Source organism: Sus scrofa, chromosome 2, assembly GCF_000003025.6.
Source record: "Sus scrofa isolate TJ Tabasco breed Duroc chromosome 2, Sscrofa11.1, whole genome shotgun sequence".
NCBI lineage: Eukaryota > Metazoa > Chordata > Mammalia > Artiodactyla > Suidae > Sus > Sus scrofa.
In genome coordinates, this window is record NC_010444.4 from 42,462,883 (window position 1) to 42,488,209 (window position 25,327).

The following is a 25,327-nucleotide window of genomic DNA, read 5'->3' on the forward strand; positions in this document are numbered from 1 at the left end:
CGGCTAGGGGTTGAATGGGAGCTACAGCTGCTGGCTTATACCATAGCCACAGCAACACGGGATCTGAGCCGGCTCTGTGACCTATATCACAGCTCATGGCAACGCCGGATCCTTGACCCACTGAGCGAGGCCAGGGATCGAACCTGCGTCCTCATGGATACTAGTCCGATTTGTTTCCCCTGCGCCACAACAGGAACTCCTGCAATCAGTCTTTGAGTTTCAACTTCCTAATTTTTAATATGGGGATTGTGATATAATTTATCAGGTAGGATTGTAAGGAAGATTAAGTTTGAAGATAATGAATATAGAAGTGCGTAGAACAATTCTAGACAATCGGGTGTTAGGATTAATTGACAGTAGTTAAGTAATCTGTAGTAGAACCTTGGCATGAAAAGAGCCCTCAATTCTCATATGTTTTATAGAACTCAGTTTTCAAAGTGCTTTCATACTCATTGCCTCACCAATAAAAGGTATGCAGGGTAGATAATCTTACCAGTCATACTGTCTGACTTCCTACTTGATATGAATAAATGTTTCAGCTGGGTTTTGCTTCAGGATATTATTCGCTATAAACAAAGCTTGTGTGTCATAAATTAGGGCTGGCCTTTTTGGCCTTCTTCCCCCCGCCCCCAGTCTTTTTTATACAATGTCAGTGCTCATTTATTTTATCTTCATACTTATTTCCAGAGCCAAACCAATGCTGCATTTTCCATATACCCAAGTATAAACAAATAATATCACATTGATCAGAAGCATTAGACATCAGTTTTTATCGGTTTTTGATTATTAAAAGCAGGAAATGATTTAATTATAGCATAATAAGTATGCCTAGTTGAGAGACAATAATTTTTCAAAGTGCGGGTTTTATGAGGGAAGATTAATAAAAGGATCCTTGGTGGTAAAACAGGTGAGAACTTCTTGATTGCCTGATTTCAAAGATGAAACTGCATGATTGATCCTAGTGAGGAGGTAGGAATGTAGTTAGTTCTATGCAGTGTACTCGTTTCTCCAATGGAGATATGTGTAAGAGGAGTACCTAAGTCAAGGAAAGCTGCTAGTAGGAGATGGCCTTTGGGCTGTGACTTGAAGGTTAATTAGGAATAGGTTACTTGAAGTAACATCCTGAAAAGCGTAGAACATTGGGGAAATGTTTGACAGGATTATTGACTATTCTGTAGGACTGATAGCAAAACGTCTCATATTTGTATCTTGGTGATCCAAGAAAGGCCGTCTTTGTTATCAGTGTGAAGTGGCCATATAGGCCAGCAGCTTAGCCACTGTACTTCTCTTTCATAGCTCAGTTTTTGTGGTCAGGGATATTGTGAGCACATTTTAAGGTACAGAGAAATTTTTCAAATTACTGCTTTCCTTTGAATATGTCAACAAAGTTCGAAAATTAAAATAAGTGACTTATTAATATATGAATTGATCATCTAGACCATGAATTAATAAAATCTTATATCTTGCACTGTAAAAAAATCTTTTTTTTTTTTTTTTTCTCAATTGGCAAGCATGATCTTAGGGAAAGGGAAATATCTGGAAATTTTTAGTTCTGGGTGTTATTTCTTTTTCTTTTTTCTTTTTTGGTCGCCCTGTGGCATATGCAGTTCCCAGGCCAGGGATCGGATCTGAGCCACAGTTGTGACTTATACAGCAGCTGTGGCAACTCCGGAATCTTAACCCACTGTGCTGGACCCAGGATCAAACCTGCATCCCAGCACTTCAGAAACCCCATTGATCCTGTCGCGACACAGCGGGAACTCCTTTGGGTGTTATTTCTGAGTTTTCCTTATTTGTTACAGGCTTTTAGGTGTCTCACATTTATGATTAAGTTTTTCCAACTGCAAAGTTCATATATTCTATAACTTCTTTTTAAATTGAGGGATATGTGAAAATGAATTAATCCTCAGAGTGATTCAGATTTTGGGGAGGCAGTACAAATTATTATTATACAATGATGATGATGAAACAATAGCAGAAGTAGTAGTAAGAGAAACAACCCCTCTGTACTCTTGATAACTTTCACATATGGATAATAAATCCACTCTTTTTAGTTTTATAATCTGGAATCTCATATTTTCTAATAACTCTTTGAATGCCTTTTCTCTGAGCCCACAAGCCTTCTTTTCTGCCTTTGTTTTGGAAGTTTTCTGGTGTTTAATAACTTGTTTCTCCAAATTAAACACACCTATTGAGATTTTGCAACATATATGACTTTGCGACATAATCACTTTCTGAAAAGGGCTTTGTGGTCACATAAACTGGAGAAGTTATGGCCCTGTTTTCCAGTGGCCTTAACCTATTGTTTTCCTTACTGTTGCTTTGGCATGCTGTAGACTCAAAGTATTGATAATGCCATGAAAAATATGATATCTTTTCATTAAAAATAAAGGTTTTGGGAATTCTCGTTGTGGTGTAGTGGAAATGAATCTGACTAGTATCCATGAGGATGTGGGTTCGATCCCTGGCCCTGCTCAGTGGGTTAAGTATCTGGGGTTGCAGTGAGCTGTGGTGTAAGTCACAGATGTGGCTTGGATCTGGGGTTGCTGTGGCTGTAGTGTAGGCCAGCAGCTGTAGCTCCGATTTGACCCCTAGCCTGGGAACTTCCATAGGCCACAGGTTTGGCCCTTAAAAAAAAAAAAAAAAAAAAAAAGAAGAAGAAGCCTCTGAAACTGAGTAAAGAAAGGGAAAAAAGATGTGAATATTTTATAAAACAGTGTAAAAACACCCCTTAGTCATATTAAATGAGTTATGATACTTTTTTTTTTTTTCAGGGCTGCACCCGCAGCATGCGGAGGTTCCCAGCTCTAGGGGTCCAGTTGGAGCTACAGCTGCCAGCTACAGCCACAGCCTCATCAGATCCGAGCCACATCTGCAACCTACACCCACAGCTCATGGCAACAAAGGATCCTTAACCCACTGAGCGAGGCCAGGGATTGAACCTGCAAAACCTCATGGTTACTTGTTGGATTCGTTTCCACTGTGCCACGATGGGCACTCCAGTTATGATAACTTTAAAAACATTTTCCTTTAGGAGTTCCCTCTGTGGTGCAGTGACTAAATCAGACTGCAATGGCTTGGGTCGCTGCGGAGATGATGGATCGATCCCAGGCCTGGGGCAATGGGTTAAAGGATCAGGCACTGCTGCAGCTGTGGCTTGGATTCAATCCCTGGCCCAGGATTGCTGGTGCAGCCATAAAAAAAAAAAAAGGCAAAACATTTTACTTTAGGATTTTCAGTTGAATTCTTTAGTAAGAAACAAAACCCAAGCAAAAAGAAAATAAAAGCTGAAATAGCAACTGAACAAAGTTTAACTAACTTGGAACACAGTTTATTATTAACTGAGTCTCAGGAACATTTTTTTACTCGAGTCTGAAATCCAAATCCACACTGGCAGAAAATTGGACTATTTTAAGATTTCTTAACTGTAGTTCTTTCCCACTATAAAGATGCACATTGAAAGTCCATATATTGATGAGTTCTCTGGTGGCTCAGTGGGTTAAGGATCCGGCATCGTCACTGCTGTGGCTCTGGTTACTGCTGTGGCATGGGTTGATCTCTGGTCTGGGGAACTTCTGTATGCCATAGACATGGCCAAAAAGAAAAACAGAAAAAAAAAAAAAGGAAAAATATAGATATATTGAAGTTAGAAGAATTTAAATCTTGGAACAATCAAAATTGCATGTTATATTTAATTCTTATTTTTTTAAAACAGTAAGGCATTATTAAGGAAATTTTTAGCTTTCTGAGATTAGATACTCTCAACTTTTAAAGGCAACGGTTCCAGAGAATGCCTTCATTTGTACTTTTTGCATAGATTTGTGTGAATTACAAGTATGCTAAGGTAGGGTAATGTACCCTCAATACTTAACGTGTTTTAAATTGTATACTGTTTTGTAATAGGCTTATTTTCTCCAAGACAAATATATATGTATAGCAACCTACATTGAGTGGGACTAGTGAACTTGATGACTCTTAGTTCTTCTGTATGGCATGGTGGGGAAAGAATGAAAAACAGCTCAGCTTTTTTTTTTTCTTTTTGGCCATGCTGCAGTGGCAACTCTGCGTCCTTAACCCGCTGAGCCACAGAGGAACTCCGTAGCTCAGCTTTTATTTATGATACCTTGGGACCTTTTCCAAAGCACTCATCATAATTAGTCATGTCTTAGTTGTGAAGTTTTGTGTTCAATTTCTTCATTATGTTTATATGGAAAATCATTAATTTATCAGTAGGAGCTGTGAGTAAAGTATGTGGAAATGAATATGCCTTCATATTGTATGCTAATTTTTTTCTTCAAATTTTTTTTAGCTCCATTTTCACATCTTTTGATTATTCTCTTCTCCTTTTTTTTTTTTTTTTTTTTGTCTTTTTGTCATTTTTTGGGCTGCTCCCGCAGCATATGGAGGTTCCCAGGCTAGGAGTCTAATCGGAGCTGTAGCCGCTGGCCTATGCCAGAGCCACAGCAACGCAGGATCCAAGCTGCATCTGCAACCCACACCACAGCTCACGGCAACGCCGGATCGTTAACCCACTGAGCAAGGGCAGGGATCGAACCTGCAACCTCATTGTTCCTAGTCGGATTCGTTAACCACGGCGCCACGACGGGAACTCCTTCTCTTCTTCTTTTTGATCTCTGCATACACTGGTTTCTATTAAAATCCCTGTAAGGACATTTTTATCAATGCCCTTTAAATTTTGTTAGGCTGTGATAATATAGTCTTTAGTTTTGCTTATTTAACAAATTTATTTCAGATAGTTTAAAAATAGAAATAGCATTACATTTAGTAGGTGGGGCATTAAATTATTTGGTCATCCTAAATTATTTCAAATGAAGCTTTCATTTAATTTTAAATAAATATATTGTTATTGCATCTTAAAAGTAAATAACTTTGATTATTAATAAAATGTTTGAATGTCCTCACATAGTAGCACTAGTTGGTATCCTCTCTGTTTGATTTGGGTGAATATAGAATTTTCAGTTGCTGAGATGAAAGGATTATAATTTAGGATGTTTAAGGAGAGAAGGAAATAGAAATGTTAGGGGGCTAGGATTGCCTAAGGGCAATTGGACAGTATTGTTGGTAAAGTTGAGACTGGAAGAATTCCTCTTGGCAGGATAATTTTAAGGCTTATTTGGGAGAATTCCTGATTATAATAGGAATTTTTTTAGGTAGAGCACACCATCAACAAAATATGAGCAAGTGCCCTAATGCATGCCCATGTTTATTTAAAATTGCTTAAGGTACTTATGTGCTAGTATATGCTATAAAACATTCATAAATAGATATTTAAAAGAAAGAGTTATAGGTCGAATAAATAATATTTTAAAATTAACTGTGGTCCCCCAAATCCTATCGTTGAATATACTTTTTTTTTTTTTTTTTCTTGCCGTGCTCATGGCACATTGAAGTTCCCGGGAGCCAGGGATCCAATCTGAGCCTATGCCACAGCTGTGGATCCTGCTGGGTATAGAATCTGTTCTGCCAGAGACAATGTGGGATCCTTAACCTACTGCACCACAGTAGGAACTCCTGTTTTGTTATTTTTCAAAATCTTAGTTTAACACTTGGTGATGAAATGATTTAAAGGTCTGGTTCTAAGTTCAGTTTTCTTTGCTATATGGTTTTAATGCCGCCAAAGCTAAAACTGATAGCTCAGAAAGAAAAATAGATGCAAATGGAAGAAGTGCATCATTGTTTGCACTTAATAAAATGTGATATCATTTATTAATCCTGTACACAAAATATGCAAAATGTTTGTTAAAATGTGGCTAGTAAATCTCTGTATTCTCTAATGAAAATCAGTTGTTTTTACCAATGTTTTACCAATTTCATCTTTTTAATAAATGGGATCAAAAACACATTGAAACTGATTGGAACATTATTAAACAAGTTAGAATATTCTGTTACCAATTTTTAAATTGAAATAGATGAGAGTTTTTGTAGGTGATACATATAGAATTTTTGGTAACAAAATCACTCTATGATGGAACCATTTCCAAACATGTATTTTCAGAATACTCTTTTTCATAGCACGTATCTTTTTTGAAAATCATTTTCTTTGATAAAGTATCACCTTCACCTTGAAGAGACAGATCGTTTGTTTGATGGTATGTATGTATGTATGTGTCTAGTCTAGGTGTTTGGTACCATACACTCACAGCTGCTTGTCATCACGTAGAAGGTTGGCACATTTGGTACACTAGTTTTTTTGTTCCTATCCTTGAATTTGTAAACTTTGCCATGAGATAAGCGTCGGAACCTGTGGGTAGTGCAGACAATCCTCATGGTTACTCCTCAGCTCATTTCAAAGCATTGTAAAGATTTTACTGTGTTTTACAGGTCTATTTTTAAAAGTAATTGCATCACCATGTAGCACTTGGCTTTAACATTGTGCGGAAATTGCTTGGCTCTGAATGATGTAGTTAGTGAAGTCCATGGTGCTATCTCTGTAATCTTATCCCTAATTTTTTTCCTTTAAGCCTGCCAGGGCAACAATCACTTCACTAGTAGGTACACTAGTCACTTTTCCCTAAAAATTACTTTTATTTAAAAAAGTGACACTGTTAAGGTTGTATCATCTTTGGTTCATATTTTGGTGGCTCACTCAAAAGTAGCACTTTGCCTGTCAAAGATCATAAAATATGTACATTCATTATCTGAAAAGCAAGCATTCTACGTGACTTAAGTTTCTTTTTCAAATTTACAGCCATGTTTTCTATGCAGCTTCCAACATTGTTTGTGGCACTACTCACTGTACAACCCATGAAGACATCATTCACATTGCATTCTAGGTAAATGGTTACCCAGAGATGTGCATTTGTGGCATCTCTTGATTTTTTAGCCAGGGAATGTATTTAAATTTGTTGCCCTATTGTTTTCTGTCTATTATTTTTAGCTATTTTTATAACAGCAGGAAGAACAAGAGCTTTTCTAATAGCATGTGGCTTTTTGTCTTTTGTAATTTAGAAACCTCAGAAGATGGCTTTAAAGTTTGGTGAAATTTTGTAAAATATTGGACTGAATATTACATGATTTTAATATTATTGGAAAATTATAAGTATAGAAGTTTATATGATTTAAGTATCTTACTAATTGTAATTCCTTCATATTTTTGTTGTTTAGCATTTCAAAGTACAAAAGGGTAAGGTACACTCTTAATGACACTAGATATAAATCTATATCTCAACTTGTCTTTTTGATAAGTTAAAACAATCTTGGTCCCTTTCTGTCTGTCTTCCTGTCTTTTTAGGGCCACACCCATGGCATATGGAAGTTCCCAGGCTAAGGGCTGAAATGGAGCTGTAGCTGTCGGCCTACACCACAGCCACAGCAATGCCAGATCCGAGTCACCTCTGCTACCTACACTGCAACTTGTGGCAACACTGGATCCTTTAACCCACTAAGTGAGGTCAGGGATCAGACTTGCATCCTTATGGATATTAGTCAGATTCTTAACCTCCTGAGCCACAATGGGAACTCTTAGCCTATTTCTTACCAGATCTTCTGGGACTATCACTGTTTTATCCTATAATGTGGCCACTAAAGGGCTGCTACTATGGTACAAGTTTAGCTTGGTCACTAAGTGTCACTAAGATGTATATTATTAGTAATGTCCTCAAACTGTGATCTCTTTGGAAGGATCTTTTTAAACCACTTGAGCATTTGTTCAGGGTTAATTTAGTTAAAAACTAGATAATATTATCAATAATCAGACTTTCTCTTTCCTCAGGAATAGACTGTGATATATTAATGTCTGGCAACCTGTATTTAAGTAAGGGTTATTTTTTCTCACTTTTGTCCCCCTTTTTATGGCTGCACCTGTGGCATATGGAAGTTCTTGGGCCAAGGGTTGAATCAGAGCTGCAGCTGGGGGCTATGTCACAGCCATGGCAAGAGCAGATCTGAGCTGTATTTGCAAACTTTGCTTCAGCTTGTGGCAAAGCTGGATCCTTAATCCACTGAGTGAGGCCAGAGATGGAACCCTCATCCTCATAGAGATAATGCCAGGTCCTTAACCCTCTGAGGCTGCAATGGAAACTCCAGTTGTTCTCACTTTTTAAATAAATAAATATACACCGGTATATTTATATAGTGTACTCCTAGGATGTATAAGCTCATTCTGGAGACCACTGAAATAAAAGGCAAATGAGAAAGGCGGGTGGGGTGTGATGAGTCAAAGAGGAAAAGCACAGTTTCTAGGGAACACTGTCCTGGTAGAGGATCCCTCTGAATTACGTAGCCAGTCACTGAAAATCTGAGACAGGGAGTGGGGCTACAGGTTTATCAGTATCAGGGTTCAGAAAAGAGTAATCTGGCATTTTTATAGGGCTCTCATATGAGAGATGAAACACACTTAAACTTTCTTTTATTCTGAGGCAAAGCAATTTGGTCATTTGTTGGCATGAAGTGGTTAGTGAGGTTCCATAGTTAAGTGTGTTTATCATGTTGCAGGGGACAGGACCAAGTGGAGCATCATTACTCCCTGAATGCCTGGGGTTCTTTGTTGCTTCTACATTCAGCCTTATTTGGATTTAGCTACAATCCGAGCAGAAGTTCGGAAAGGTGAGTAAGGCAGCAATGAAGGATCACTATAGGCTAATGTTGTTTTCAGCTTTCTCCTTTCTCTTTCCTCCTTTTCTCTAACTTGATATACTTGTCAGGCAGTTTGGTGTAGTAGCAAGGACCCAGTTTGAGAGTTTTAGATCTGCCAATAAACTGGGTAATTTTGGCTAAATCACTTCTTTCTAGGTATTAGTTTGATGATCTCCAAAAGGGTTTCATCTCTGACCTCCTGTTTATACTTTTCGGGAAGAGGGCTCTGTCCTTTAAATAGAACTTTCACTGAAGTTCCTTGATCTGTATATCAATCTCAAAGCACCATGTCCACTCTGCCTTCTAAACTGACAAACGGCCAGGAATCTCATTAATAAGTGAATTAATTCTGGTTTGATTCATGAGCAAAAACTGTAAATATTTCTGTCTTTTCCCTTTTACTCTTCCAACCTTGATAGAGTGTATTTCTGCAATGTGATCCTAGACAGTGCTCTTGGTTTCTAACCTAAAGTGGCCAATGAAAACTTTAGGAAGGAGTATTAGCATTTGAAGGGTTGTGTCTGTGAAGGAGGTTGGGCTGGATGAGATGGGCAGGGCATTGGGATACAGCCATCATTTCATTGCATGTGTTTGGCCAGGCTAGCAGCAGTGGACAGTGCCAGGTTTTTTGAGCATGGTTTCTGTCACCAACAGAGTTGGCTGTCTTTGAAGTCTGATAGTTAAACCTCTTCCAGAATCTTAGAGTGCAACTAGCTCTCAAGAGGAGGAGGATAAAGGAATCTCTAGGAATAAGAACCCCCCCTCCCATTTTCAGTAAGAATTCTCTTCTTCCTATAGTTTTTTGAGTCATCTAATAAATTAACAGATTTCAGATTTTCTCATTTTCTTTTCAATACCTGACCTCATTGCCATGGATGGAGGCAATATTGAGTAATGAAATAGATCTATACCACCAAACATATATTGGGCAGTAGCCACATATTTCTGGGTGCTTTCATATGATGGACACACTAACCTGAGTATCATAGTTTTTGAGAAGTTTCAACATACAGAAGACACCTGGAAGAGTCTCTTATCTGATACATTGTAAACTATCATTAAACATCAGTGATTATTATTTTATTATTTCATTTTCATAATTCTTAGAGGTATATGTTATTATCCCTGTTTTATAGAGAAAGAAGTTAAAGTTTGGGGAAGGAGGAGTTCCCGTCGTGGCGCAGTGGTTAACGAATCTGACTAGGAACCATGAGGTTGCGGGTTCGGTCCCTGCCCTTGCTCAGTGGGTTAACGATCCGGCGTTGCCGTGAGCTGTGGTGTAGGTTGCAGACGCGGCTCGGATCCCACGTTGCTGTGGCTCTGGCGTAGGCCAGTGGCTACAGCTCCAATTCGACCCCTAGCCTGGGAACCTCCATATGCCGCGGGAGCGGCCCAAAGAACTGGCAAAAAGACAAAAAAAAAAAAAAAAAAAAAAAAATAAAATAAAATAAAATAAAAAAAAAGTTTGGGGAAGGAAAATGACTTTCCCTAGGTCACATAGACATTAAGTGGCAGAACTATAATATTTATTTATTTATTTTTATTTTTTCCGCTATACAGCATGGGGACCAAGTTACACATATATGTATACATACTTTTTCCTCCCACTGTTGTGTTGCGATGTAATTATCTAGAGATAGTTCTTAATGCTACACAGTAGGATCTCATTGTAAATCCATTCCAAGAGCAATAGTTTGCATCTGTTAACCCCAAGTTCCCGATCCCTCACACTCCCTCCCTCTCCCCCCGGGCAGCCACAAATCTATTCTCCAAGTCTATGATTTTCTTTTCTGTGGAAACATTCATTTGTGCTGTATATTAGATTCCAGTTATGTGATATCATATGGTATTTGTCTTTCTGACTTATTTCACTCAGTGTGAGAGTCTCTAGTTCCATCCATGTTGCTGCAAATGGCATTATGTTATTCTTTTTTTATGGCTGAGTAGTATTCCATTGTGTATATATACCACCTCTTCCTAATCGGATTGTCTGTCAATGGACATTTGGGTTGTTTCCATGTCTTGGCTATTGTGAATAGTGCTTCATGAACATGTGGGTGCATGTGTCTTTTTTAAGGAAAGTTTTGTCTGGATATATGCCCAAGAGTGGGATTGCTGGGTCATATGGTAGTTCTATGTATAGATTTCTAAGGTACCTCTGTACTGTTCTCCATAGTGGCTGTACCAGCTTACATTCCCACCAACAGTGCAGGAGGGTTCCCTTTTCTCCACACCCCCTCTAGCACTTGTTATTTGTGGAATTATTAATGATGGCCATTCTGACTGGTGTGGGTGGTATCTCATGGTAGTTTTGATTTGCATTTCTCTAATAATCACGATGTTGAGCATTTTTTCATGTGCTTGTTGGCCATATGTATATCTTCCTTGGAGAATGGTCTATTCAGGTATTTTGCCCATTTTTCCATTGGGTTGTTGGCTTTTTTGCTGTTGCGTTGTATAAGTTGCTTGTATATCTTAGAGATTAAGCCTTTGTCTGTGGCATCGTTTGAAACTATTTTCTCTCATTCTGTAAGTTGTCTTTTTGTTTTCTTTTTGGTTTCCTTTGCTGTGCAAAAGCTTGTCAGTTTGATTAGGTCCCATTGGTTTATTTTTGCTCTTATTTCTGTTGCCTTGGGAGAATGACCTGAGAAAATATTCATGAGGTTGATGTCAGAGAATGTTTTGCCTCTATTCTCTTCCAGGAGTTTGATGGTGTCTTGTCTTATATTTAAGTCTTTCAGCCATTTTGAGTCAGAACTATAATATAAACATATGTCCTGGCTTGAGGTCCTATGGTCTTTCTCCTATATAATACAGCTGCTTCTAATAGGCAAGTAAGTCATGAGATTTCCCCCAGATAATCTACAGCTAGATAATTGGGAGCTTGGATAATCAGGATAATCAGGAGCTGAACATACTATTCTGTGATGTTGAATTTCAGTAGGTTCGGTTACTAAGGCAGTCCTTGCTTTGCATGGCTTGATGTTAACTGAAACTCATCTATATCAGAACCGTATCCTCTCTTTGCATAGTTCTGATGTCAGCTTCACATAGTTTGGATGTCATGGTTTGATTTCCGTTATTGCAGAACCTTGCAAAGTGAGGACCTGGTTTCAATGCACTAGTTTCAGTTAATATGGTGTGGTGCAAATTAAGGACTGTTTGTATTTCTATCAGATTCACATTCACATACAAATTCTCACATTCTCTTTCCTTTGGACCAGAGGGATGACTTATTGCCACTCAATGACCCATTATTTTTTGCGTTATTTTGCTTACAAGGTTTTTGTTCCTGCTAAGGGAGAGCACCATGTTGCATGAGGAAGGGCTTTGAAGGTCATTGGTGATTGGCTCTTGGCTTAAAGGCACACCACCCCTGACATTTACTTTGGGTGGCAATAGATCTCTCTCTGGACTTAGATAGAAACATCTGTTTTCTTTACTTTTTTTTTTTTCCTTGATTCTCTCTACTCTCCATTACATGTCTAAGTGTCTTTCTGAATTGGTGTTTCCTTCCATCTGTTCCAGCAATGTAGAGGAAGGCCAGTGAAGCCAGTTATTTGTCAGTTGTTGTTTTACAGCATGAAAAGTGTTATGTTGCAGTTGACAATGAGCATCCATAAGGAAAGAACTGAGTCTATTTAAATTTCTTTTTAGATATAGATGTTTAAATTCTTTTTAAGTGCTTAATAATAATTTCAATATGAAGATAGATGCATAGATATCAATTTTAGGGCAAGGTAAGGTTGAAAATACTGATGCATATCTTCTTTTCCCAAATGTTTAAAAAAAATTCTCCTCCCTCAAATTTTTATTGTTATCCTGCCCCCTCCCCCACCTTTAAGATTATGTTTTAAAATCTGGTCTTAGATTTGTCAAGCATTCTTAAGAGTAGAAATCTCCTGCAGACTCTAATTTTATTTCTCTTACCTATACAGCACTAGAGAATTAATTGGGGTAAAATGAGCTTGTGACAATTGTGGCTAAGAGTATACTTCACCACTTTCTAGTTTTAACTTGGACCTGCTACTTTAATCTCTTTAAGCCTCAGTTTCCCTATCTGTAAAATTGCACCCACTTCTTAGTGTTGTTTTAGGATTAAATGAGTAAGCATAAGTGCTTATAACAGTACTTGGCACAGGAGGTACAGTATCAGCATTGGCTCTTATTAAAGTGAATGTGTTTAAAAAGGAGAATCTGGCCAAGAGTAAAGAGTGTTATATTCAGAATACTTTATTGAAGGTAACATAAATAATATTAGAATAATAAATACTTTTAGAATATAATGTAAAATAAATGCTTTTAGAATATAATATAAAATCATCCTATAATTTCCCCAATGCAATGACTCTTTAGTACTTTTGAAAGAGTGCTTTCTCTCTCAGTGAGAATATGCACAGTTCTGTAGTAATAGGTACTTTGAAAACCTCTTCTAATGCAAATCAACAAATTCTTTTGAACTAAAAAAAATTTTTTTTCATCTTTTTAGGGCCGTACCAGTGGCATATGGAGGTTCCCAGGCTAGGGGTGGAAACAGAGCTGCATTTTCTGGCCTACGCCATAGCCACAGCAACACGGGTTCCGAGCTTTGCCTGCGACCTACGATGTAGCTCAGGCAATGCCAGTGGGTCCAGGTTCGTTACCGTGGACCCACAACAGGAACTCCTGAACTAAAATTTCTTTACTATAAAGTAAAGTAATTTCTTTACTATAAGATCAGCATCTTCATTTCTGAGTTCCATAATTTGTGGAAACTAGTCTTGGGTACAGAGTGAGTTTGGGTCTGAGTTTTTTTGGGGGCTAGATTTTTGACAGTAGCAATAACCAAAGAAGCAGTGGTGAACTTAAAGAAGTGGCAGCTAGCAGACAGGGAGTTTGACTTAGGAGGCACCTCCTGGAGGGACCCAGGTGCAGTCTGGCTTGTTTGCAGACCTGATTTCTAGGCCCTAGAAGGTTATGGGTGGAGACAACTGGCTGAGATTGGGGTGTGGATTTGGTAACATTCTCTTGCTCTTATGGCTTTTTGGATGAAGGCTCCAGTATCCTGTGGACCCAGAAGGCGTCCTTCAGGAGGAGTTCAGCCTCGTCTGAAAATGGCCAGGGATTGCAGGCTTGACCTCTGGGTCCCAGAAGATTCCTAATGGAGGCAGCAGACTGGCTATGTTTTGAACCCAGGTTTGTCTGCTTTCAAACGCTAAGCCCTTTCCACTTCTTTTCCCGGGTGGTGGTGGTGGTGGGGCACCAGAGGAGAAAAGAAAAGTAGGGAATTCTCACTGTGACTCAGCAGGTTAAGGACCTGACATTGTCTCTGTGAGGATGCAGGTTCTATCCCTGGCCTGGGTCAGTGGGTTAAGGATCCAGCGTTGCCGTAAGCTGCAGTGTAGGTTGCATATGTGGCTTGTATCTGGTGTCGCTGTGGCTGTAGTGTAGGCCCTAACTGCAGTTCCAGTTTGACCCCTGGCCTTGGGAACTTCCATATGCCACAGCTGTGGCCATGAAAAGAAAAAAAAGAAAAGAGAAGAAATGTAGCTGAGGCAGTGGACATACCTATGAGTTAGTCATCTAAATGGATAGATGATATATAGTATCTGAGAGGGCAGCTGTGAAATTAAAGGGGTTTCCTGCAGGCAGCAATATCATGGTGATGGTGCCAAAGGAGATTGCAGTAGTATGGTAGTTACTATAAGCTTTTCAAGGATCGATTTGAACTTGGGAATGTATTTTTGTGTATTCCCATGGTATTTATACCTCAAATTATAAACTCATAGTGTTTGTATCATGGAACCTCAGAGTTGAAAGGGTGTTCAGTAAAGTAGACATCATGTGCATGATCTCCTGTCCATGATGAGGGAGTAATGATAGGTTACTTCCTCCTTTCTACCCCAATGTAATCTCCACATGGACAGGAATTTTGTTTGTTCATTGTTTAATTTTTAGTGACTGGGGCAATGCTTGGAGCATAATACCACTAAGTAGATATTACTGAATGAACCAATGAACCAATGCCTGGATAACTTGTTTCAAAGTTTTGTTTTTTACATTGAACAGTATTATGTACCAAGTGTTATCTCATTTAAGTCTTACCTTAACTTTCTGAAGTATGTATTATTATTTCCAACTTATGGGTGAGGAAACTGAGATTCAGGAATTAAGTAATTTTCTTTTTCTTTTTTAAAAATTGAAATATATTTGACATATAATATTGGTATACAAAGTAGTGGTTTGGCACTTACATACCTTACAAAATGATCACCGTGATAAGTCTAGTAACCACCTATTACCACACAAAGATATTACAGTATTGTTGACCACATTCCTTATGCTACACATTATATCCTCATGACTTATTTATTGTATGACTGGAAGTCTGTACCTCTTAAATCCCTTTACCTATTTCATCTAATCCCCCATCCCCTCCTCTCTGGCAGCCACCAGTTTGGTATCTGTATTATGAATCAGTTACTATTTTGTTTGTTCTATTTTTTTGTTTTTTGTATTTCACGTATAAGTGAAATTGTATAGTATTTGTCTTTCTCTGACTTATTTCGCTTTGTATAATACCCTTAACACTTATTTCCCTTTGCATAAGATCCATCCATGTTATTACAAATGGCAATATTTCATTCTTTTTTATGACTAATATTCCATTGTGTGTATATATTTTTTCTTTATACATTTATTTATTGATGGACACCTAGATTGCTTCCATATTTTGATTGTTGTAAATAATACTGTGATGAACATAGTGGTGCATATAGCTCTTTGAATTAGTGTTTTTATTTTCTTTGGATAAATAGGAGTAGAATTGCTGGATTATATGGTAGTTCTGTTTTTGATTTTTTGAGGAACCTCCATACCATTTTCCATAGTGGCTGCACCAATTTACATTCCCACTAACACTGTACGAGGGCTAGAAATTGAGTAATTTTCTTAAAGTGCTATTATTAAAACATAATGGTCAGGAATTGAATCTATGAGTATAACCATTATATTATATTGTGGAATTATCACTTCTTATTTTAGATAGTATTCTTTTGTTAATAGAGCCTAAATTTCTATGGAAGCCACATGCTGTTGATTCATTAATCTTACTATCAACTAAAACTTATAGCCTTTTAGTTATCATGTGTCATCCATTCTATACTTGAGTTGCTGGGTTTTTTGGGGAGAAGGGGAGCTAAATGCAGGAGCTTACATTTATTCCAAATAGATTTTTCTCTGGTTAGATTCACTTTATCTTTCTTTATTAAGATTTTTGGTTTGGTATGCTTTAAAAATTTCATCAAGTTTTTTGGCGTTTATTGGTGAAATAATTTGTCTTTTTTTCGGTTCTGTCAGTATTCTGCAATACATGTTGATGGATTTTTCTAGTGCTTATCTGTACTTCTATACCTCAAACAAGTCTTTTAGTTATAGTATATTTTTATACATGCATATATATTCATCTTACTGAATATGAATTTTTTATATATAAATTATATCATTGAATATATCAATTAATGTTGGTATTCATTAATTTTGGTGCTGTATTTATAGAATTTTGATAATAGGGTCATGCCAGTTTCATAAAATGAGTTGGAAGCTTCCCATCTTTGTGTATGCTTTGGAAGCATAGGAATTGTGTATTTCTATTTTTATCTGTTGGAGAGCACATGGAATGCTAGTTCTTTACAAGTTAAAAAAAACTTATCTGTAAAACCATTTGGTTTTCACACCTTTATTTTTTATTTTAATTAATTAAGTAATTTCTTTTTAGGGCCACATTTGCGGCATATGGAAGTTCCCAGGCTAGGGGTCCAATTGGAGCTACAGCTGCAGGCCTACACCACAGCCACAGCAATGCCAGATCCAGTCTGTGTCTGCGACCTACACCACAGCCCATGGCAATGCTGAATCCTTAACCCACTGAGCAAGGCTAGTGATTGAACCCACATCCTCATGGATTCTAGTTGGGCTCATTACCGCTGAGCCACAATGGGAACTTCCTGATTTTCACACCTTTAAAAGAGATGTTTAACAGTACTTTATTGGTCTGTTCATATTTTCTATGTCATCTCTAGTCAGTTTTGGTAGTTTAAAAAATATATTGGCTTAAAGTTGACATGGTATTATTTTTTTCTTTTCTGTATCTGTGGTTATATTCTTTTTGTTACTATTTGGTTTTTGTTATGACTTTTTCGGATCTCAGTTCTGTCATTTAATGCATTAGTTATTAGAAATTTTGTGCATGTTAGTATTTATCCTGAATTTATTCTCTCTCTCTCTCTCTCACGCACACCCACACACCCCAACACACACCCACCCCCACCCCTCACCCATGGCTTACTTAACTAAAATTCAAGAACTATTTATTTAGTATATTCTATATGTCAGCTATATGCTAGAGATACAAAGGGTGATAAAAGCAGTGTCCTATTGTAATAGATTTATAGTATAGCAAGCATATTGGAGACTGTCATATGGCTTGCTGAAATTGATACATTATTTCTAATTCATTACTCACCTAGCAATAAAGTACTTCTGACAAAAAAAACAGAAGAGGCTGCTCTGACAGGACCTGTTCTTTTGGATGCTTGGTTCTACTGATTACCTCTTGTTCTTGTAGGTGGTCAGTTATACATTCTAGAATCTTTTCCTGGTAATTAAATTCATATAAGGTCTGTGTTAATGGAACGTATCTTGCTCATTAATAAAGATTCTATTGGAAAGATTTTAAAGGACTATTTAAACCTTCTAGAATTTGTACATTTTATCAGATAGAGAAGGCATACGGATCATCTGGGGATCTTATTAAAATGCGGATTCTGATTCTGTAAGTCTGGATGGGCATGAGTTTCAATATTTCTAACAAGCCCCCAGATAATGTCATTACTACTTTTCCTTAGGGCTGCTGACTGGGACCACACTTTGAGAACAGAAGGATAACATATATTCTGATTTATAGTTAGTAAGATGCAAGGTTTTAGAAAATTAACAAATAGAACAATTAGGCTAGAATTAGGAAGACTGACAGTGTCTCAAATTTTGGTCAGAATGTAGAACAACTGAAACTCTCATACAGTACTGGTGAGAGCATAAATTTGTTATAGCCTATTTTGAAAATTATATGGTATTATATAGTGAAGTTAAACATATGCTTATCTATGGCAGCACTTCCAATCCCAGGTATATGTCCAAGAAAAGGGAGTGCTTATGTCTACCAAAAGACATGCAAAACATCTTCATAGCCATTTTGTTCATAATAGCCAGAAATTCACAGTCATTTACTACCTGAAAATATTGAAAAATATATTTAAAGGCAGCGAATTAATGTAGCTAGCTGATTCCTTAAAATAATAAATATAGTTGTCATTGGCTTTTAGGGTAATAGAATTATAGCTCTAACACATTTTGGTTAAGTTAGAACATTTCCATTGTTTTGAAGTGACATGTGAAACTCCGAAGAAGACAAGCTCTCAACAGCTATTTTGGAAATCAACAAAACAAAACAAAACAAAAAACAAATTAAAAAAATCCCCTAAAACAAACCCTTTAAATAGAGGTAGGCTTTATCTTTTTACTCTTCAAAACTTCCCTTTCAATTAGTAACTTATGTTCTCCACCCGGATGCTTTAATAATCATGCTGTAATTTCTTATTGCCTGGGATTCCCTATTGTTTCTTATTCAGGACAGATCTTAAGTCTATTTTTATCCTATTTTTATTTCTCTAATATTTTTCCATGTCCTTCTTTCTTTTCAGGGTCTTAGAGTTCTGTAATTTTCAGACTTTTTGTAAGCAGTAGACCCATTTTTCAGGTAAATACTTATTTATGGAAATCTAACAAAGATACAAACTTTGGATGAAACCTTGACTGCCCAGATCCTTTCAATTTTTCCTTCTATTCTCCCCTTCAGCTTTCTCTTTCCTCTTTACCCTACAGCAACTTGAGGGTGGTATACACTGGGGGAAAAATAATCAAATATAACCTAGCCCAGTCTTTACACTTTACAAAGAAGACTGAAATACTGGTAGAGCTGCTAGTGGTCAACTGCTTTAGGCTATCATAAAATTAGTCTCAATTCTTGGGTAGTAAAATTAAAATGTGGAAAAAACAATATTGAAAAAAATTTTTACATACAATTAACTTTACTGAATAATCAATATAGTGATTCCAGAAATATGTTTTTCATGTTGTGTTCATAGTTAAGTAGCCACAGTTCAAAATTCCCTGTTAAAAGGAAACATTAATGACATCCCAAAACAGCAGTGTTATTTTTGACAAGGGTGACAAGATAATTTAATGGGAAAATGATAGTCTTTTCAACAAATAGTGCTAGGACAACTGGATAGATATCCCTGTGCAGAAGAATGAAGGTGGACCCCTACCTCACATCTAACTCTTAGAAGAAAACATAGGACTATATCTTCATGACCTGGGAATAGGCAGTGATTTCTTAGGTATGACATCAAAAGCGTAAATGAAAAAAAAAAAGATAAATTGAACTACATCAAAATTAAAATATTTTTTTGTTTCAAAGGAAACCATCAACAAAGTGAAAAGACAACCTATAGAATAGGTGAAAATATTTGCGAATCATATATTGATAAGAAACTGGTATTAAATATAAAGAACTCTGAAACCTCAGCAATAAAGCCCTCAAATAACCCAGATTTTTTTAAAGTGCAAAGGATTTTGGACTAATATTTTTCCAGATAAGATTTACAAATGGCTAATAAGCACATAAGTGGATGCTCAAGATTGTTAGTTATTAGGGAAAAGTTAATCAAAATCTCAATGAAATATTCTCTCAAAGTAGAATGGCTATAGTCATAAAAACTGAAACTAACAAATGTTGACAAAAAAGTGGAGAAATTGGAATCTTTGTACATTTCAGGTGGGAATGTAAAATGGTGCAGCCACTTTAGAGAACAGTTTAGCAGTTTCTCAAAAAGTTAGTATTTAGCTACTGTATGACCCAGAAATTTCACTGCTACTAGCTAAATCATGACCCCTCAGAAATTAAATAGGTGACAAAGGTTTTGATAGCAAGAAGGGACATTAGGAAAGATATAGTATAATAAATAATTAATATTGGAAAAGCAAACATATTTAAATTGCTTTTTATAAAGCATAGTGAAATTAAATATTAAAAAATTCTCTAGTCATACCCCTTTTGCCTACTGATTTAATAAGTGAGATACTGCACGTTTGTGTGTATATACTTGAAAATGGAATTTGTATGAGATTCTGTTTTTAAAACTAGGCATTAAGAAATGTAAGTTAGCTTCTTCAGTTCCTTGCTCCCTCCCTTCCTTTCTTTTATTTGTTTCCTTTGATTTTAAAAGTTTAATTCCATTACTTATTTACAGTTCCATTAGTTATGTTCAATTTACAAATAGAAAATTCCCCTTTAGTTTTTAAAGATAGTTATCTGATCTGTAGAATTTTGGAGAGGCTATTAAATGAGAATAGGAGTGTTGTAAGTAGACATGAAATAGAGTATATTTATTCAGAATTTGAAAGACCCCAAGTCTTCCTATTGCAGTTCCTTAACAATTCCTTATAGTTTTAGTTCTCTTAGTACCTTTTCTTCAGAGGTACTTGGGTTTTAAGAAAAGGATAATGTTTTAACTTAAAAGAATAAATCTTTAAAAGAAGAATATTAAACACCGTTTTATGATATTACAGAAGACATATCTTAAGGTGATAACATGTGCTTTTGAGATTGGGGATTTTATACTGCGTAGGTTATTGTGTGGTTGACCTATGAATGAGAGTGGTTTCAGTCCTTAACTAACTTTAAAAAATGAATATGTGTGTAGTTGCTTGTGGTTTTCAAAGAGCTTTTCTCATACATTACTTCACTTATATTCACAATAACTCTGTGTGAAGTAAATTTGTTCTTTTTGAAAACTGAAATGTAAACATGCAAAGCGTATGAAATATAATTGTATGTCTATGTAATGAATACTTATAAAGTGAATTCCATGTGACCAACATCCAGCTTAAAAAAAAAAAGAACACTGACATCATTGTAGAAGCCACTCATGTCCCTTCCCAGTCATACCACATGCTTTCCCTTTAAGGTAGCCACCATTCTGTATTTAATGTTAGTCATTTTCTTTGCTTTATAGTTTTACTGCCTAGGAATGCAACTCTGAATAATAGTTGAATATTTGGAAAAATAATGAATTATTTTGCCTGTTTTTATGCATTATATAAATCATGCAGAATCTATTTTTTATGTGTTGCAGTTTTTGCTTAATACATATCATCATGAAATCCTAGTACATTAATTTGATATCATGTGAGTATCAGAGTTTATCTACTCTATTGTCAGTGAATAGTTGGGCTGTTTCAAGTTTCTGGTTGTTATCAACAGTGCTCTATGGACCTTTTTGTACACGTATCTTCTTGATGTATATGTGCACAAGTTCCTCTAGTTGTGTTTGCAGAAATGGAATTGTTGGATTAGAGGATATGCCTATCTTCATCTTTACTAGATAATGCTAAACTTTTAAAAAGTGGTTGTTTATGCTCTCACCAGTAGTTTATGAGCATACCCATTCCTCAGCATCCTTGCCAACAGTTGATGTTGTCAGACTTAAAATTTTGCCAATCTTCCAGGTGTATAGTAATATCTTGGTTTTAATTTGCATTCCTAATTGCAAATATATTATAGCACTTTTTAAAGTAAGTTATTGATCAGGTAGATTTTTTTCTCTTGGGAAGTGCCTGTTCAAGTCTTTTGCCCATTTTTCATGTTATTCTTTTTTTTGGCTGTACCCACAGCATGTGGAAGTTTCCGGGCCAGGGATCAAACCCATACCTAAGCAGCTGCGTTAACAATGCCAAATCCTTAACCTACTGTGCCACAAGGAAACTCTGCACATTTTTCTTTTGGGTTGTCTGTCTTTTTTGTTTGTCTTTATATATAGTTATATATATATAAAACTGTAAATATATATATAATACATAGTTATATATATATATTCTGTGTATGTTAATTATGTATTGCAAATATCTTTTTCTTCTTCTGCCTTGCTTTTCACTACATTTATGGAATTGTTTGATGAACATTCTAATTTTAATATAGTTGAATATTTATTGCTCCTTTCCTTTTGGTTAATGCTTTCCTGTGCTGTTTAAGACATTCTTTCCTATCTGAGATTATGAAGATGATCCCCAGTGACTTTCACATTAAAGTTTTATACACCTGCAGTTATTTGGGGATATTGTTTGATGTAGGAGTATAGTTGTATTTTTTTCCTCTTACATGTATCCAGTTGTCCCAGATAATTGACTAAAATCCATCATTTCTTGACTGCTCTACAGGGTTATTACCTCTGTCATATATCAAATGCCTATATAAGCATGGGTCTATTTTGAGGTCATTTATTATGTTCTCTTAATGTATTTGTCTCTCTTTGCACCCTTACTTAATTATATTTGCTCAATATAAGCTTTTATCTTGTAGAGTAAGTTCTGCCACCTTGTTTTTATATTTTAAGAGTATCTTGGAACTTCTTGATCCTTTGCATTTCCATATATATTTAGAATTAACTTGTTAAGTTCCACAAACAAAACCTTTTGGGATTTTTTATTCAGTTTACATTTAATCAATAAGTCAATTTTTGTGGAAATCATACCTTTATAACATTGTCGCTTTCAACCTATGAACATGTTTTAGCTCTCTAGTTTAGTCCTCTTTAAAGTATCCCAATGAGGAGTTCCTGTCGTGGCGCAGCAGAAATGAATCCGACTAGGAACCATGAGGCCTCACTCAGTGGGTTAAGGATCTGGCGTTGCCTTTGAGCTGTGGTGTAGGTCGCAGATGTGGCTTGGATCCCGCCACATCTGTGGCTGTGGTGTAGGCTGGCAGCAACAGCTCTGATTCGACCCCTAGCCTGGGAACCTCCATATGCCACGGATGCGGCCCTAAAAAGTCAAAAAGACAAAAAAAAAAAAAAAAAAAAAAAAAGACATTAAAAAAAAGTATCCCTATGAAGTTTATAAATTCTTCTTTATAGGTCTTGTTCAATTTTATTTTACTTTGTTTTACTATTATTATTATTATTTTTGTCTTTTGCCTTTTCTCGGGGTCCGATCCCTGGCCTTGCTCATGGTTCCCAGTCGGATTTGTTAACCACTGAGCCATGACGGGAACTTGAGGTCTTATTCAATTTTAATATTAAGAAAATTAAATAACAGTTCAAGGCTATAGTAACAGAACAGTCAGAAAGTTGTTAAATGAGCAATACAAACAATAAATTGCTTTAAGAAGAGGAACAGATATGCCTTAGTGTTTCATAATAGATGACATTAGAAGAGAATTTGTGTCAAATATTAGTTAAATAATGTGATCTTAGTTCCCTCATAGGTTTATATACACTTCTGGAAATTAATTTTCATATTTTCAGTTGGTTAAGAGCTTAAAAAAGAAGTCAGTGTACTGGTTGTTTCACTGATTCATTTTTTTTTCTCTGTTGATGAATCTTTTGGCTGAAATGGCTAGTCTTAAGCAGATATTAGGGTATCATATAAAAATATATTAAGTGAAAGGTCTGTATTGTCATTTCAACCCAAGTATTTATAAAAGTCTTTGAAACATAAATGTTTGGTATGACTTTTGAAATAATGAAATGGTGTATTAGTTGCTTCTTAGCAGTAAGTTTGGCCATTTCTGTTTGGCCTATTAATTCTTCAAAATATCAGAGACCTTCTTCCTCAGGCTTCAGGGGAGAATTGAGCCACATGCATTGTTTGAAGTTAAGATGTAATTTATTTTTATTTTCAAAATAGAGATTGGCATATTTAAAAGAATAAGGTGGCATTCTTAGTTCCTAATAAAAATAAATCTCTGTTGGTCGTGAGGATTGTTATACAGATAGGTCTCAACCTTGTCATTTCTGGGGAACAGCAGTGAAATTGTTTGCTCCTGACAGCAGACAGCCCCACTGCAGAGCCCTGGTTTCATGTTACATTAAGTATTAGTGCTGTTCTTTCAGGAGCTATTATGCTGTGACATCAAAGATTTTCTGACAGGGCAGTGGTAGGTTAGCACTGAAGTTGTCTGCTGAAATTTTAAAGAATGGAATTAAATATATATGATCAGACTTTAATATAAGAGATAGAGACAGAATTAGAATGGTTTAAAGAAAGTTAAAGTGATGAATCTATCGGCTCTCCTCTTTTTCTCTGCTTGTTTAAGCCAAATATTATTATCTTTTATTCCAATAGGAAGTACAAATGGCCATAATGTTAATCTTAGGCTAGTTGATCATTTTCAGAGACATTATGAATAAGGAAAGAATAGCCGTTTTTTAAAAAATAAATATGGTTAGGTTGACCTGTTGAGTATTTGATATAAATGAACATGTGGACAGTAATTGCAATGGCTGGGCTTGCTTCTTGCTGATCTACTAATTAGTCAAAAGAATCAGACTACATATTCTATTAAAGTTACAGGAGTACAATTTACATGGCAAGTAAAGAGATGAAAAGTCTTGTGACTAAAAAGGCTTAATATTTCATAGCAGTTGTATGAATATAGGTCACTTAAAAATTAATCAGAATACTGGTTGTCATTTGAAAAGGCTAACTTTTGTTAAATGTTGGGAAATATTATTAGTCATTTTTGTTTGTATAGACTTTCTATTTAAGAAAAATAAGCAATGCTATAACATTTATGGTATCTTCATGAAATAATGATATATTAAATGTCAATTAATTTTATAAGCATGATTCAATGTCTGGACATTTTAGACAGTATAAAGGTTTTTTTAGATAAAGCAAATAAATCATATGTTAAAATTGGTATGTTTACAGTATTGTATTTTTTTAAGTAACAGTAAATAGAACAGTTTTTTCCAATTATATACAGATGTAAACTACCATACATAAAATAGATGAGCAACAAGGATTTACTGTATAACATAGGGAACTATATTCAATATCTTATAATAAACTTTAATGGAAAATAATCTGAAAAATACGTGTAACTGAATCACTTTGCTGTATACCTGAAACTAACACAATAGTGTAAATCAATTATGTATTTCAATTATATATGCCATTATACGCTTATTTTAAATAATATAATACTAATGCTGTAGTTGAGAAATAACTGCAACAAAAATGAAATTTCCTTATAGGTACTCTTGTGATCATATTTCAAGTTAATTTCTGTTTAGTTGAAAGTATTCTATTGTATAGTCATGAAAACAGTTTTTAAAAAGTGGAATTTAAAGGTCTTTGCTCTGGCATGTATCTCACAATTTTATTCATACAAGTTAAATTGCACCAGGAAATATTGCTACATCCTTTAAAGATTGTTAAAAATTATTATTCTAAAATAAAATGGTCAGGGAGTTCTATTGTGTTTCTCATATCACTTGTTCAATTTCAGATACTTGAATCTATAGGTTTGAAATGAACTTGATTATATAAAGATGCTTTTACCTTGTAAAAGCTTTTGTATTGTTGTAATTGTTGGTATAACAAAAAGCAGTGGTAATAAATCAAAAGAAACAACAGGCCGAATATGAAAAAAAATGTTGTAAGATCTTCTTTGAGGATCCTAAAATCTTATATTTCAGAAATGTTTAAGTAGTTTAAACATTTGTCTTTTAAAAATGTTATAGTTTTAAATTACAGTATTTGCTAGGAAAAAGGGTAGAATTTGGGATATTTACTCATTTAAAAGCACTAATCCTATATAAATATTTGTATTATCATATTGTTTCAGTCC

At 35.7% G+C, this 25,327-nt stretch overlaps 1 protein-coding gene across 41 annotated transcripts in view; it reads left to right on the plus strand.

Moving 5' to 3' along the window:
* SOX6 (SRY-box 6) overlaps positions 1-25,327 on the plus strand; it is a 621,434-nt gene that overhangs the window by 15,492 nt on the left and 580,615 nt on the right. For 13 of the 41 annotated variants that reach the window (XM_021085322.1, XM_021085320.1, XM_021085328.1 and 10 more), the window contains exon 2: positions 8,455-8,565. The exons of 24 other annotated variants lie outside the window; for them this stretch is intronic. The gene's annotated coding sequence lies outside the window, so the exon portion shown is untranslated. Of the gene's footprint in view, positions 1-4,542; positions 6,795-8,454; positions 8,566-11,294; positions 13,771-25,327 lie in introns of those variants that run through there. 4 more of the 41 variants (XM_021085319.1, XM_021085336.1, XM_021085321.1 and 1 more) reach the window with 3 other exon arrangements.